This window comes from Solanum verrucosum, unplaced genomic scaffold (genome assembly GCF_900185275.1).
Source record: "Solanum verrucosum unplaced genomic scaffold, falcon-dt-bn FXZP01000103.1, whole genome shotgun sequence".
Classification (NCBI taxonomy): domain Eukaryota; kingdom Viridiplantae; phylum Streptophyta; class Magnoliopsida; order Solanales; family Solanaceae; genus Solanum; species Solanum verrucosum.
In genome coordinates, this window is record NW_026020048.1 from 3,994,754 (window position 1) to 4,008,201 (window position 13,448).

Genomic DNA, 13,448 nt, shown 5'->3' on the forward strand with positions numbered 1-13,448 from the left:
AAGGACTTTCAACCAACACATCAAAATTAAGTTTCATAGATTTCACATTTCCAGGAAGAACAAGTGATGAACAAATATATGAATGTGTAGAACCCGAATCAATCAATGTAAACACACATAAGCCAAATAAGTGAAATTTACCGACAACCACGTCTTGTCCATCTTGATCATCCCTCTGCCTCATAGAATAAGCACGTGCAGTAGCCCTTTGTCCACTAGCTTGATTAGCTCCACTTGTACCTGCTGCTTGGGTGTTTTTAGGTCTTGCACCTCTACTAGTTTGAGGAGGATTAATAGAAGGCTTATGAACTGAGCCTTCAGTTCTCAAGGAAAGAGCATTGTTAGGATTAGGACAATCCTTCACTTTATGATCAAAGCTCCCACAATTGAAACATGCACCAGAAGCTCTCCTGCAAGTACCATAGTGATTCTTTCCACATTGCGGACAAGTAGGAACACGAGGCTTACCTTGGCCATAATTTGGCGTGCTAGTTGTAGAAAAGTTTGATCTACTTTGCTTTTGTTGCGGTGGCCTGTTATCACTACTAGACTTAAAGTTATCAAACCTTCCCCTTTTTGATGGCCCCCCAAAATCGGTTCTAGGCTTCCGGAATTTGCTTTCATTTCTACTAGCTTCTTCTTTATCAAGTCGCTCCCAAGTAAAAGCAGTAGACACTAACTTACAAAAGTTCTCATGTTGCAGGATCGCCACATTCTTTCTAATGGAATCATTTAAACCATCTTCAAATTTCTTGCACTTGTTTTTTTCCTCTTTAATAATACCTCCAGCATAACGAGAGAGCCTTAGAAACTTCTGTTGGTACTCAGCAATAGACATACCTCGTTGCCTTAAATTTAAAAACTCATTTCTCTTTGCATCGCAATAAGCAGGTGGGACATATTTCATACGAAATTCCCTAAGAAAATCATCCCAAGTAAGAACAGGAGGTTTTACCTTGGCATTTGGAACACTTACCCACCAATCATAAGCATCCTTCTGTAATAGTGAAATAGCATACTTAAATTTGGCAACATCAGAACATTCTAGCTGCTCAAACACCCTCCTCATGCGCTCCAGCCATTGTTCAGCATCAGTGGGATCAACGGTGCCTTCAAATTCAACTCCACCCATTTTCCTCATTTTCTCAAAGTTAATCACATTGGGATCATGCATCGCTTCAAACATGTGGTGGAAGAATTCAGCCATTTGTTGAAAAGGAGGATTCATGGCTTGAGTACCACGACTCATCTGAGGATGTGAACCCGCTCTTAAACCCTGATGGTTTCCCACTTCAGACCCACTAGTGTGGGGAACATATTGATTCGAGAAAGGTTCGCCAACCTCTTCTAGTGCATAAGGTTGGGGCACAGAGTTACCCGACCCTTCACGATCAGCTTCCATAGGTCGGTCAGAAGAAGTGGCCATAACTTAATCCTTCAAAAGAGAAGATCACATTGCGTTAGGGACATGTACATGATGCATGTGCACTCTAAATGCGATAAAAATATTATAAACCATGCAAGTGAACAAATAATACAAATAGAACCCTTTTTCAAATGTGAACAAGTATACAAATAAGTCACAGCAAAAGTCCTAGAACCACAAACCTAGGCTCTGATACCAATAATTGTAACGACCCTTTCGAAAGGATACTACCACCTAAGCAAGAAAACTACTTAAATACTTGCGACATTTAAAAGAGATTTACTATGGCCATATTGATTGTAGTTTAGTAGGGGGATTAGGTTCATAAAGGGAAAAATTTTAGATAAGGATGTGCATCTTGTCCATTTAAACATTTATGTGATGTCAAAATTGATATGGCATGGAGTTTCAATTTATGACGGAAAAACCCTCACAAAAATAATTTAAGCAAATAACCGATGGGCTTTTCATGCATATATTATCTTCACACTAAAGGATGAAATAACACAAATATTACCCCCTTCGGAGTACCGAAATCAGCCCGTCATGCTTCACAAAAAAATATTCAAAACAAATAGTAAATTTAGTATATTGCAATACTTGGGCTTACACACCTCAAAAGAACAAAACATATGGCCATACTTAATTTACAACCCATGGTGACATGATCAAATTCATCCTCGAAACTTCATGTAATTATACAACACAAAGATCATGTACAAGTCCCAAGGTTTATACAAAATATAGATGCCTAAATGCGAATGTGATCTTCCTTAAGGCTCTCAAAAATTCCATCTCCAATGGCCCGCTTCATGCATCCACTCGATCATTCCCCTACGATAGAAACAACTATCGCTAAGCATATAGCTTAGTGGTGCAAAACTATAATTTCGGAGCCATCCGATTCACAAAACAAACTTTCTCAAGTCATGGGCAACATAATTGAACATAATTGATAAATCAAGTAAACAATATATAAAGAGTATCAAGTTCGATATTTAAAGATCCAAATGTCAAGAACGTTCATAGCATCATTTTCCAAGAGATTCAACAACAAGGCTCGCCCAATATGTACCTCATGTCTTCACACCAAGCACAAACAAGTATCAAGAAGGGTCGACACCCTATATCAAGAAGGGTCAAGCCCAATAATCAAGAGAACCAAGAACCATATTAAAAATGGCTTTCTAATTCGTACTTAAAATGGACAACATCCATACTTAAGACGAACTAAAAATCCAAAGTCAAGATGGCAAATGATCCGAATCAAGAGGCATGCCAAGAGTGACAAAGTCACAGCCACAAGAAGGACGAGGTCCCAACAAGAGTGCCAAGTGATCAAACAATCCGTACAAGTGGGTGAGTTACACAAGCATCTTTAACTTCTCAAAGGATACCAACACAACAATGCAAAGTGACAAGAGGTAGCCAAGGTACCAAGATCCAATTTCAAATATACTAGAGGTTAAAAGAGTGCAAGTACAAGTTTATACACAAACCTCGGTGCTTTAGCAAGGAAATAGTCCAACCAATGTATCAAGGTCCTCAACTTGTTCACGAGTATATACAACCTTTAAAATACAATTAAACAACTTCTTTAATCCCTAGAAGCTCAATAATATTGATGTAAAATAGGATCATCATCACAAGTAAAATTAGCCTGCACAAACACAACAATGCTCCCAAGACAGTGATTCTGGCCAGCCTAGTACCTCATGTCGCAACTTAGATTTGAAATGGAAAACAGCAAAACTAGACTTTATAACCTTCATGAAATATGTAGATACATCTCTTAGGGTTGCAAACAAACAAGAATCACTGAAAAATGTATTTTGTACAACAACATATAGTCAAAACACTAACAGCTGTCCATACAGAATTTCAAATTCCAGAATCTGGACAAAACTTGTCCTATGTTTCGTCCCATATTTCGAATCCATAACAGCTGAATCAGAGTTTGACATAAACATAAGAGTTGTAGGTCTACGAATTATCTTTCCAAATCATATTTACTCACTATAAACTAAGTTCTAGAACGAGAGATATGCATAAAACACCAAACACTACCCAGCTGAGAAACAGATTTCGTCACTTACCAAAAAGAAGTGTGTGTTCTTGAATTCCAGCCAAAAAGGGCCAAGTTTCTCTTGTGATTTTGAAGAACACTCTGTTTAGATATGTTTCTAAGGTTCTAAGGCTTGAGAAAAACGAAATTACTAAAGGAGGGCTGAAAATATATAGTCAACAAGTGATGTTTATCCTTTGGGCAGCTGTCCTTCAAAGGTGCTGCCCAAGAATTTGTGTGCTGCCCAAAATGTATACATATATATCTATATGTATATCCCTTAACTTCCTTTTAAAGTTATACATAATTCTAATTAGGATATTACCTAAATACCCCATCACAAATCCTTAAATTGTGATAAGAATTTATGCTAAGCAAGTTGGCAATTATCACAACACTTCAAGTTCCCAAAATGAGACTAAAACATATTCTAGTAATTAAGCAACGGTAAATCGACATGAGACTCTTGGTTAGTATTTAGGGGTGTTACAATTCAGGTCCTTGAGGATATGTTGCGGGCCTGTGTTATGGATTTTGGAGGTCAGTGGGACCAGTTCTTGCCTTTGGCGGAGTTTGCGTACAACAACAGCTACCACTCTAGTATTCAGATGGCCCCGTTTGAGGCCTTAAATGGTAGGCGTTGTCGCTCTCCAGTTGGTTGGTTTGAGTCTAAAGAGCCTAGGCCGCGTGGTACAGATTTGCTTCAGGAGGCCCTGGATCAGGTGAGGGTGATTCAGGATAGGCTCAGGACGGCTCAGAGTAGGCACCAGAGTTATGCTGATCAGAGGCGTCGACCTTTGAGATTCTCTGTTGGTGACCGGGTATTCCTCCGTGTGTCGCCCATGAATAGCGTGATGAGGTTTGGGAGACGGGGCAAGCTTAGCCCCAGGTACATTGGGCCTTTTGAGATACTCCGGACAGTTGGGGAGGTTGCTTATGAGTTGGCCCTACCTCCAGTATTTTCATCCATCCACCCAGTGTTTCATGTTTCGATGCTGCGGCGGTATGTTCCTGATGAGTCCCATGTGCTCCAGTATGATGCAGTCGAGTTGGATGATTGTTTGACATTTGTAGAAGAGCCAGTTGCCATTTTAGCCAGAGATGTGAGGAGATTGCGCTCAAGAGCCATTCTGTTGTTAAGGTCCGTTGGAGGCATCGTCCAGTCGAGGAGGCTACCTGGGAGACCGAGCAGGAGATGCGGGGGTAGTTTCCCGGCTTGTTTGAGCCTTCAGGTACTTTTTGATCCTTTCTTTCGCGGACGAAAGTCCTTTTTAGTAGTGGATATTGTAATGACCCTCATGGTCATTTCTGTGTCTTGCCTTCTGTGTGTCGTTTAGAGCGTTCCTTTAGCGACCCCAAGTCATTTATGACTTGCTAGGGACTGACAGTTCAGTCACCTGGTCGTTCGTTCGGTCTTGGTGTGAGTTTTGTGTTTTGGAGCTTATGAACCTTGAACGATCATTTTCGATCAAAAGTTCAAGAAGATGATATCGGAATCCAATTCTGATGATTTCATCAGCTCCGAAGGGGTCATTTTAGGCTAGTAGCATGGTCGACATGACTCCCGAGGTTTTCAGTGTGAGTCGGTGCGATTAGGCGTTTTAGCTTTTGAATTTTGCTTAAGTTTGACTTTGGTCAACATTCTGAGTAAACGCGCTCGGATGAGAATTCCGTCAGCGTGGTTAGCTCCGGAATGTCGAGTTTGGTCTAGATTGACCCTTCTTATGTGTCTGGAGGTTTTCGATATCTTTCCTGAGCCCTTTTGTGGGTTTTGACTTAAAAGGGCTTTTGGAAGTGGGACCCACTTTTTATCGAAATGACCTTGATGGAAATTTTGACTGCGCCGTTGAGTCTGGAATATCGAATTTGGTATGGTTGCATATCTCGTTTGCGTGCACGGGGTTCCGAACGAGTTCGGAGCACCCCGTCGGAGTTTTAATTTTTGGAATTATTGCAGATTTTCTGCAATAAAATGCAGAAAATCAGCCAAATTCCAAACTTCAAACCCCTCATCTCTCAACCGATTTGGGTGATCCAAAAGGCTAAGTTGTGAGATTTTTCGAGGCAACGCGTTGGTGATCTCAGATAGTGATTTGGAGTCCCCGTTTGAGGTAATTTTCGAAAAATACCTGCTGCCAGACCCCTTTTGTGAGCCTTGATTTTGGAAATTTTTGAGACTTGTTTTCTTAGCCATTTTAGATCCATTTTGGTGATTTTGAGGCTATCTTGAGTGGTTTTTCGAGAGAACATTGTGGTGTTGTTAGATTTTACTGTAGATCGCCCGTTTTTGGTAAAAACGCTGAATTAGCTGCTGTCCCATTTCTATTTTTTGAGAAAAATTGGGTTTTAGTTGCTTGTTGATATTGTGTTGTTCCCAAGCCCCGAATTGTGTCCCATTTTGGGACATGAGCTGGGGGAACTGGTTAGGACCCACTTTTGGGGTTAATTTCGGAATTTCCTGCGCGGGTCCCACGATTCCCGTTTTGACTCCAAAATTGACCCATCTCGTTTGTTGTGATTTTGGTGTCTAAACGACCGTATTAACGTTGTGATCTATTTTTGATAGGGGGAAGCATTTCGAGACCGTTCATAAAGGGAAAGCTCCGAAGAGTGATTTTGGAGCGCGTGTGATCGGCCTACAGGTAGGCTACGGTTTCCCCTCTTAGATTGAGCTCGAGAATGTGAATGCATGTTGATTAGTTAGGGATTTGGGTTGGGTAGTTATTGAATCTACATAGGTGTTAAGAAATCATGTTTTCAGGCCTATTTCGGGAATTATCGAGTAACTGTGAGCATGCTTTGTGTTATTAACGGATCCTCCTCGATATGTGGAGTGCTGGCATGCTTAATTATTGTTTATTTGAAGAATGTTGGGCCTTAGTTTAGGTTTGACTAGGACTTGCCTTAGAAATACATTATTCGGATCCAATAGGCCTTAGTTTTGCCCCGACGTCGCTCGGCCGGCTTAGATCCCTGTAGACTGGTGTAGCAGACTTGAGTCTGATAGTTTGGGCCTTAGTTAGGCGATACTCTTTCTCCGACTATAGTTATCCTTATTTTTCCCGATGTTACGGCTTCACGAGTTACGTCGGCAACACTAGTTCTACTTCGCGATTTGAATTTGATTTTTGATTTGGTTCCAAGGACTTACATTGATTGGCTAAGTATGGACGGCGTTCCATGGACATTTATGAGTGTGGATCGATTAGGACTCTTTCAGCAGCTACATTGGCACTTATATAGAGCATCCGGTTTAAGGTCCGGCCTCTATTTCCCAGATACTTATATAGAGCATCCGGTTAGAGTTCCGACCTCATATACTTGATATTTGTGATTGATTACTTGGATATTTCTTGTGAGCATCCGGTTCGAGGTCCGGCCTCCGTACTGTCAGATTCTACTAATTAGGGTTGAGGTTCTGGTTTGATGTTCTTCGTTCTTGGGTTCTTTTATGCAATTCTCTTTAGTTATAGTTATTCTGTGTACTCGTCGGGCTTATGGGGGTCCGTTCGGGTTTTTATTTAATTTGCGCACGAGTGTACCTTCTGGGCTTATGGGGGTCCAGTTAGGTGTAGTTAGCTTATAGATTACTTTAGTTAGTTCTTTATACACTCGTGTGCATTCCATTGTTACTTAGATTTCCGCTCTTGACCCTCGGTTTGTATTGTTCCTTCTTTTCATATTGCCTTTACTTTTCAAGTTCAGTCGGCCTATGATGCCTACTGGGTACCGGTTGTTTTGGTACTCATGCTACGCTCTGCATCTATTTCGTGATGTAGGTCCGGGCACTAGTAGCCAGCGTTGATCGAGCTTGGAGCAGTCTGATTCGGAGACGGGAGTGAGCACACGACGTTTTGTACTATTTCAGTCTCCATCTGTATATATAGACTTGTCTTTTACCTTTCGAGACAGTCCAGTCTCTGTTGTCCACTTTTGGGACTTGTACTCATTCTGTTAGTAGCTCTGTACTAGTGACTTCCAGGTTCTGGGAGGGATCTTTATTTGTATATATGTTTTTGGTTTGCTTCCGCCTGTTTATATTGTTATTTGCCTACTCTTGTTTAGTTTCTACCCTCAGACCCATTACTTGTTGTTCCGGGTTACGGGTTGGCTTACCTACTGGTGGGTTATAGTAGGTGCCATCATGACTTGAGAAATCGGGTCGTGACAATAAAAACCCTCAACATACACTAGATTCAACTCAAAAACACAACCAAATCATGTCCCACAACCAACAATAACTTCAACAACACAATCAACAACATCAACAACACAACCCAACAACTTCAACAACATATCCAATCTTTCTCAATAATGATGAGTTTGGGGTGTGGGGGAAAGGATCAACCCACACTAAAGACTCACATAACTTGATAGGGATCACCCCCGACGAAAATCCACGATGATCCTGACGAATCTTTGCTTGATCTTCCCTTTCTCCTCTTCTTCTCTTCTTCTTCTTCTCTTCTTCACTCTCAAGAACCCTAACTCTTTCTCTTTTAAAATAGGACAAAATGATCCAAATATCAGCCTAATACAACAATATAATCCCAAAAGAAATGGCTAGGGAAAAGACCAAAATGCCCTTAAAATTTCCGGACGGATTCCCTGCCAACTGCCCAACTCTCAAAGGGCATAACTCGCTCATACGAACTCGGAATCAAGCAAACTCGGCGGCGTTGGAAAGATCATTCCAAGGGATTTCCAAATATAACTGGAACTACTCCTAACTCATCTTGATATAGGAGTTATGACTGTTCAAAGTTGGCCAAAACTCACTGATTTCCCACACTTAACCAAATTTCCAGATTTTTAAATTTTTCCAAAAATGACTATTTCCAATTTCAACTTTTTTCATAGTTATTTCAAATTGCCGGATGTTACATGTATAACGGAAAGTCTCGTCATATATAACGTAGACATAATGTCGTTAGAGAACTACTCTCTAGTGAAATTATCATAATTGACTATGTAAAGTCAAAGGATAATGTGTCGGATCCACTTATAAAAGGCCTAACTAGAGAGGGAGTTGATAGATTATCAAAGGGAATGGGACTATGGCCGAGAACAAGTCATTGTGGCGGTAACTCTACCTAGAAGTCTGGAGATCCCAAGATCTAGGTTCAAGGAGATCAAACAAAGTCATTGATGACGGTTCAACATTGTCAAAATATTTTTTATGGTCCATTCTCATTATAAGACAATGTTCAGCAACAAGGATAAAAGCATTAGGACTTTTTAATGACTCCTAAGCTTGATACAGGGTATATCAAATGGTGTATCTACGGGATAACACATTTATAAATCACCTATGTAAGTGTGAAGTGTAAGCCGCTTCAAGGAGAATCCAATAAGGCCAATTCTCTACACACTTATAAACCAAGACGTGTTCATGGCTGAAACGAACAAAACAATGAGAACCAAAAATAGTTCAAGGGTTGATTGTGTGACTTATATTGTCTAGGTATACACCAAAGATCGACGGTTCAAAGATATCAAATCTACCGATTGACCGAGTATATCCAATATATGCTCACTATGGAAAGTTCAAAGGGAAACCCACTTATCCAGAGGCAATCAATCCTTAATTACGAATCACATAGTTTTTCATGCATATGTTTTAACAATAGTCATTCCCTATTCATGTGGGGGATTGTTGGGTTTTAGAGGTGTGAACAGGAAATGAAGGGTTGTGACTCTCCTGAAGAGTTGTGACTATGTCGAAGGGTTGTGAACTTTATGAAAGGTTGTGTCCTTTCTAAAGGGTTGTGACCATTTGAAAGGTTATGCTTTTTTCCAAAGTGTTGTGACCTTTCTAAAAGGTTGTCTTCTTTCTGAAAGGTTGTCTTCTTTCCAAAGGGTTGTGACCTTTACCCTTTGATGGCTATAAATAGAGAGATTTTCTCTCATTTTTCTCCATCGAATTCTTTCCTTCTTTTGCATACATTTTTTACAACACAAAATCGATTGATCGTGTTTGTGTGTGTGATTCATTGCTGTCATTGAGTTCGTTGAAATTATCAAAGTTTGAGGTACCGCTACTTCTTTAATGGTTAATCCATTTTATCTTGGAAGGAATTAATCTACAACGTCGGGTACTTGAGGGGATTAAATTCCTTAAGGACACACAGTGGGTTCTGTGGACTCGGATAGTTCTTTGTGTTTTTCTTTTCATCTTTTATTATTTATGGATTGCTAATCTGAATATAAGAGATAACACATACAAACAAATCTGATACAACTCCCTTTGATGAGTAGAGTATTAGAAATGCTTGAAGGTGAAGTTGAAGTGCTAGAAGTACCTCCTCAGCCTCTTCAATCTCAACCGATTGTTCATCAGATGATGGGAGGTTCTATGACATTTTTCGTCTAATTCAATGGCTTTGTTAGAAAATTCTACTGATAATTTCGTCAAAGTAGACATTTGTTCAGATTGATTATAGTTGTGATATGCGAGAAGGGCTTCACATTTTACCAAGGGTCGGGTATGAGTTGGTCCGTCTCATTCATTGAGTTCGCGCTGAACAAAAATACACATGGACATAATTAAAAGTCTATTTTCAACCTTAAGACTTCATCACTCAATTTTGGGGATTGGGATTATAGTTTGGGATGATTTTAATGGGGTTTTGTTGGATTTCTTTGTAAAGCATATATCTAACCTTCTAATTAAGCTTTCCCCGCGAATCTTATCATAAAATTAGTGATTTAAATAGTGTTTTAAATTGGGGGTTTTGCCCCAAAATGAGATTGATGTAATTCTTTCTAAGAATATCAAATTTAGTTCATGAAAAGATAAATCACATAATTGGTCCAAACTTGAATGGAAAGGATTAGACTGGGCATAGGTTAAGTAGCACATCTGAAAGACTGGATGATTTGGGATGTATACATAGCCTAGGTTTGTAATAAAACGAATTTATAAAAAAAATAAAACAACAAAAAGAAAAATCATATTGAGTTGGACAAATTGGGTTATAAATCCATTGTTTTGCCCTAATTCAGCCACCCGTTTTGACCCGAGCAAACATCACTATGCATAGGCAATATATATATATGTCATTTTAACTTGGCTTCAAATCATATTTATGCTTTCCAACTTTGGGTGTTTACAATTAGAGACTTAAACTTGTATAAAGTTGAACAAATTAACACATGCATCTTACGTGACATCCTACATGACAATTATCATCCTACGTGGTGTCCTATGTGTATTATGTCATGTATGACGCATGTGTCTATTTGTTAACTTTATACAAGTTAAAGTATTTATTTGTGCATACTCAAAGTTGAAGGGCATAAATATGAAATGAAGTCAAGTTAAATGACACATTTATTTATTATGCCAGAGGTGGATCTACGTTGACAGGTGGGGGTGCCACGGCACCCAGTGATCTCGGAAAAAACGTTGTATATATATGTATAATAACTCAATATATATATATTACTTTTGCTACCCAGTAACTGGAATGCGGAACAACTCAATTGGCGAAGGAGATGGTCTGCCACACAACCAACATGGGTTTGAACCTCGCCGCCAACACCTATTTTTTTGCTTGCTCCTTTTTTTCTTTTCTTTTCTTTTTTGTCTTTTTCATTACTGTGTAAAGGGCGTAATTTTTTTTCTCCATTTATTCTTATTTATTTACTATTTTTTATTAATTCAAATTGACTCCTTTTCATAATTAATTTTTAGTTTTTTTTACTTTCTCTTGCACTAATTATTAATCTCTTGATATGAGTGTTACATGTTCATTGTTTATCAATTAATGAGTACTGAATTATGAATGTCAAATAAATATATTAAGAATATATTTAAATATTAGTTTTTAAAAAATATAAGTTTTATTAATGATGAATATTATTATTAGATTTTTTTTTTAATTTAAAGGTTCTTTCGATTCACCGACGTTCTTGCTAAGTAAGATGACTAGGTTGAAACTACAATTTTTATTCATTCCCTACTATATATCTCCAACAACACATAAATTCAATGGAATATGTATATATTATGTTCATACTATTAGATGGTTCATATAAGCTCAAATTTTAATGTGAATTTTTTTTTTCTAAAAGTTTCAGCGAATAAGACATCTAATTCCAAAAAGGAAATAAAAATTGAATTATTTAGTTATCTCTAATCTCGGAATATTAAAAGAAAATATTACTAACATGCATATTTAATCGATTTGTATAAAAAAAAAATCAATAACCCGAATTGTAACCCAAAATTAAAGCAACCGATCTTTTTATCTTACTTGAACGTTGTGACACTCACGACCTCCAAATCCTAGATCCGTCTATGTATTATGCCCATATGCTTATTATGATCATTATTAAATAGGTAAACGACAAAGTCTTCCTCTTGAGATCCGGGCCCTTCATCAAATTTCAGCTTTCTCATCAAGGACTAAAAACACAAGTCTTCCATTGACTTGAAGTCTCCATTGCTAACTTTGTTTATTAAAAGGTGAGCTTTCTTATCTCCTGTCCTCTATCAAATCACTACTAGCAAACTGATCTAGTCCACATGTTCCATGAGATGCCCAAAATGACTTGTCAATGAATATCTGCATTCTGGACTTGACAAGTAAAGGAACTTAGGAAGGTGTGTGGAAAAGTCCGCTCCACAAACTGTATAGTTTCAAAGAAAAAGATTTGGAGGTTTTGGAAATGTTGCCAATCATATATAGTACTAAACTACTAGTGATTGGCATCAAACTATAGAATTCCAGTAAGAGTTTTAGAAATGTCCATCTTACTTTTCTTGGTATTTTTCCCATTGTTTATCTTAGGACACAGACTAGAAGGTTGTGAGGATTCTTCGTGCAAGAATGATGGTCCCATCATTCATTCCCATTCAGACTCAGTCATCAACCAAAACATTGTGGCTATGATCCTGGCTTTGAACTACACTGTAACAATAAAAATGACACCATCCTTGAGCTTCCCTCCTCTGTTCACTTAGTTGTTGAAAAGATTGATTATGTCTCACAGCAAATTCACCTTTATGATCCTGACCAGTGCATAGCAGCCAAGCTACCAAAACTGAATTTGTCAAGATCTAATTTCACAAATACTGACGATCCCACGGTCCTATTCAATTGTTCTGCATCATTCACAGACAATAATGATGATTACTTGGTTCCATGTCTTGGTTCTTCTGGTTACCAAGTACATGCGGTTGCATCGAATTTAAGCTAGGGGAACCATTGGTTACATTGCACCAGAAGTGTTATCAAGAAACTTTGGTAAAGTTTCTCATAAGTCTGATATTTATAGCTTTGGGATGCTCTTGTTAGAAATGGTTGGTGGGAGGATAAGGATGGATCCTAAGACGAATTACCACAGCAAAGTGAATTCTTTGGAATGGATATATAGACATTTGGAGAATGGGGAAGAATTAAAGATTCGGATAGAGGAAGAAGGAGATGGTACAATTGTGAGAAAGTTAGCTATTGTTGGACTTTGGTGCATACAGTGGCATCCCAATGATAGACCTTCAATAAAAGAAGTTACTCAGATGCTGGAAGGAGATGGAAGCCATCTCAACTTGTCCCCAAATCCTTTTATGGCTACTAACACGCCTAAGTTAAATGCAAGTCCTCTCAGCGAAGATCTAGACGTGATATTAGAAATTGAATAACACTTGTAAGTCATTTGTATAAGAATTGCAAAAGTATTTTGTTTCATAGTAGTGATCAGGAATCTGAATGACAAATATGTAGACTTATTTCTCGATTTGTATGTGTTAATTATATCCTTGCATTAAAACCATGGGAAAGAAGTGAGTTGAATGATAAATTGAGAAATAGTCGTTCTCTCAAACACACTCATCCAAAAGAAAAGACAGTTATTTCCTCAAAGCTTTACCCAATATTATAGAGAAGGCCAGTTTTTATAAAGGTGAATTTTGAATTTGAAGAGGATGGATGCATAGTGTTAATGTATATACTA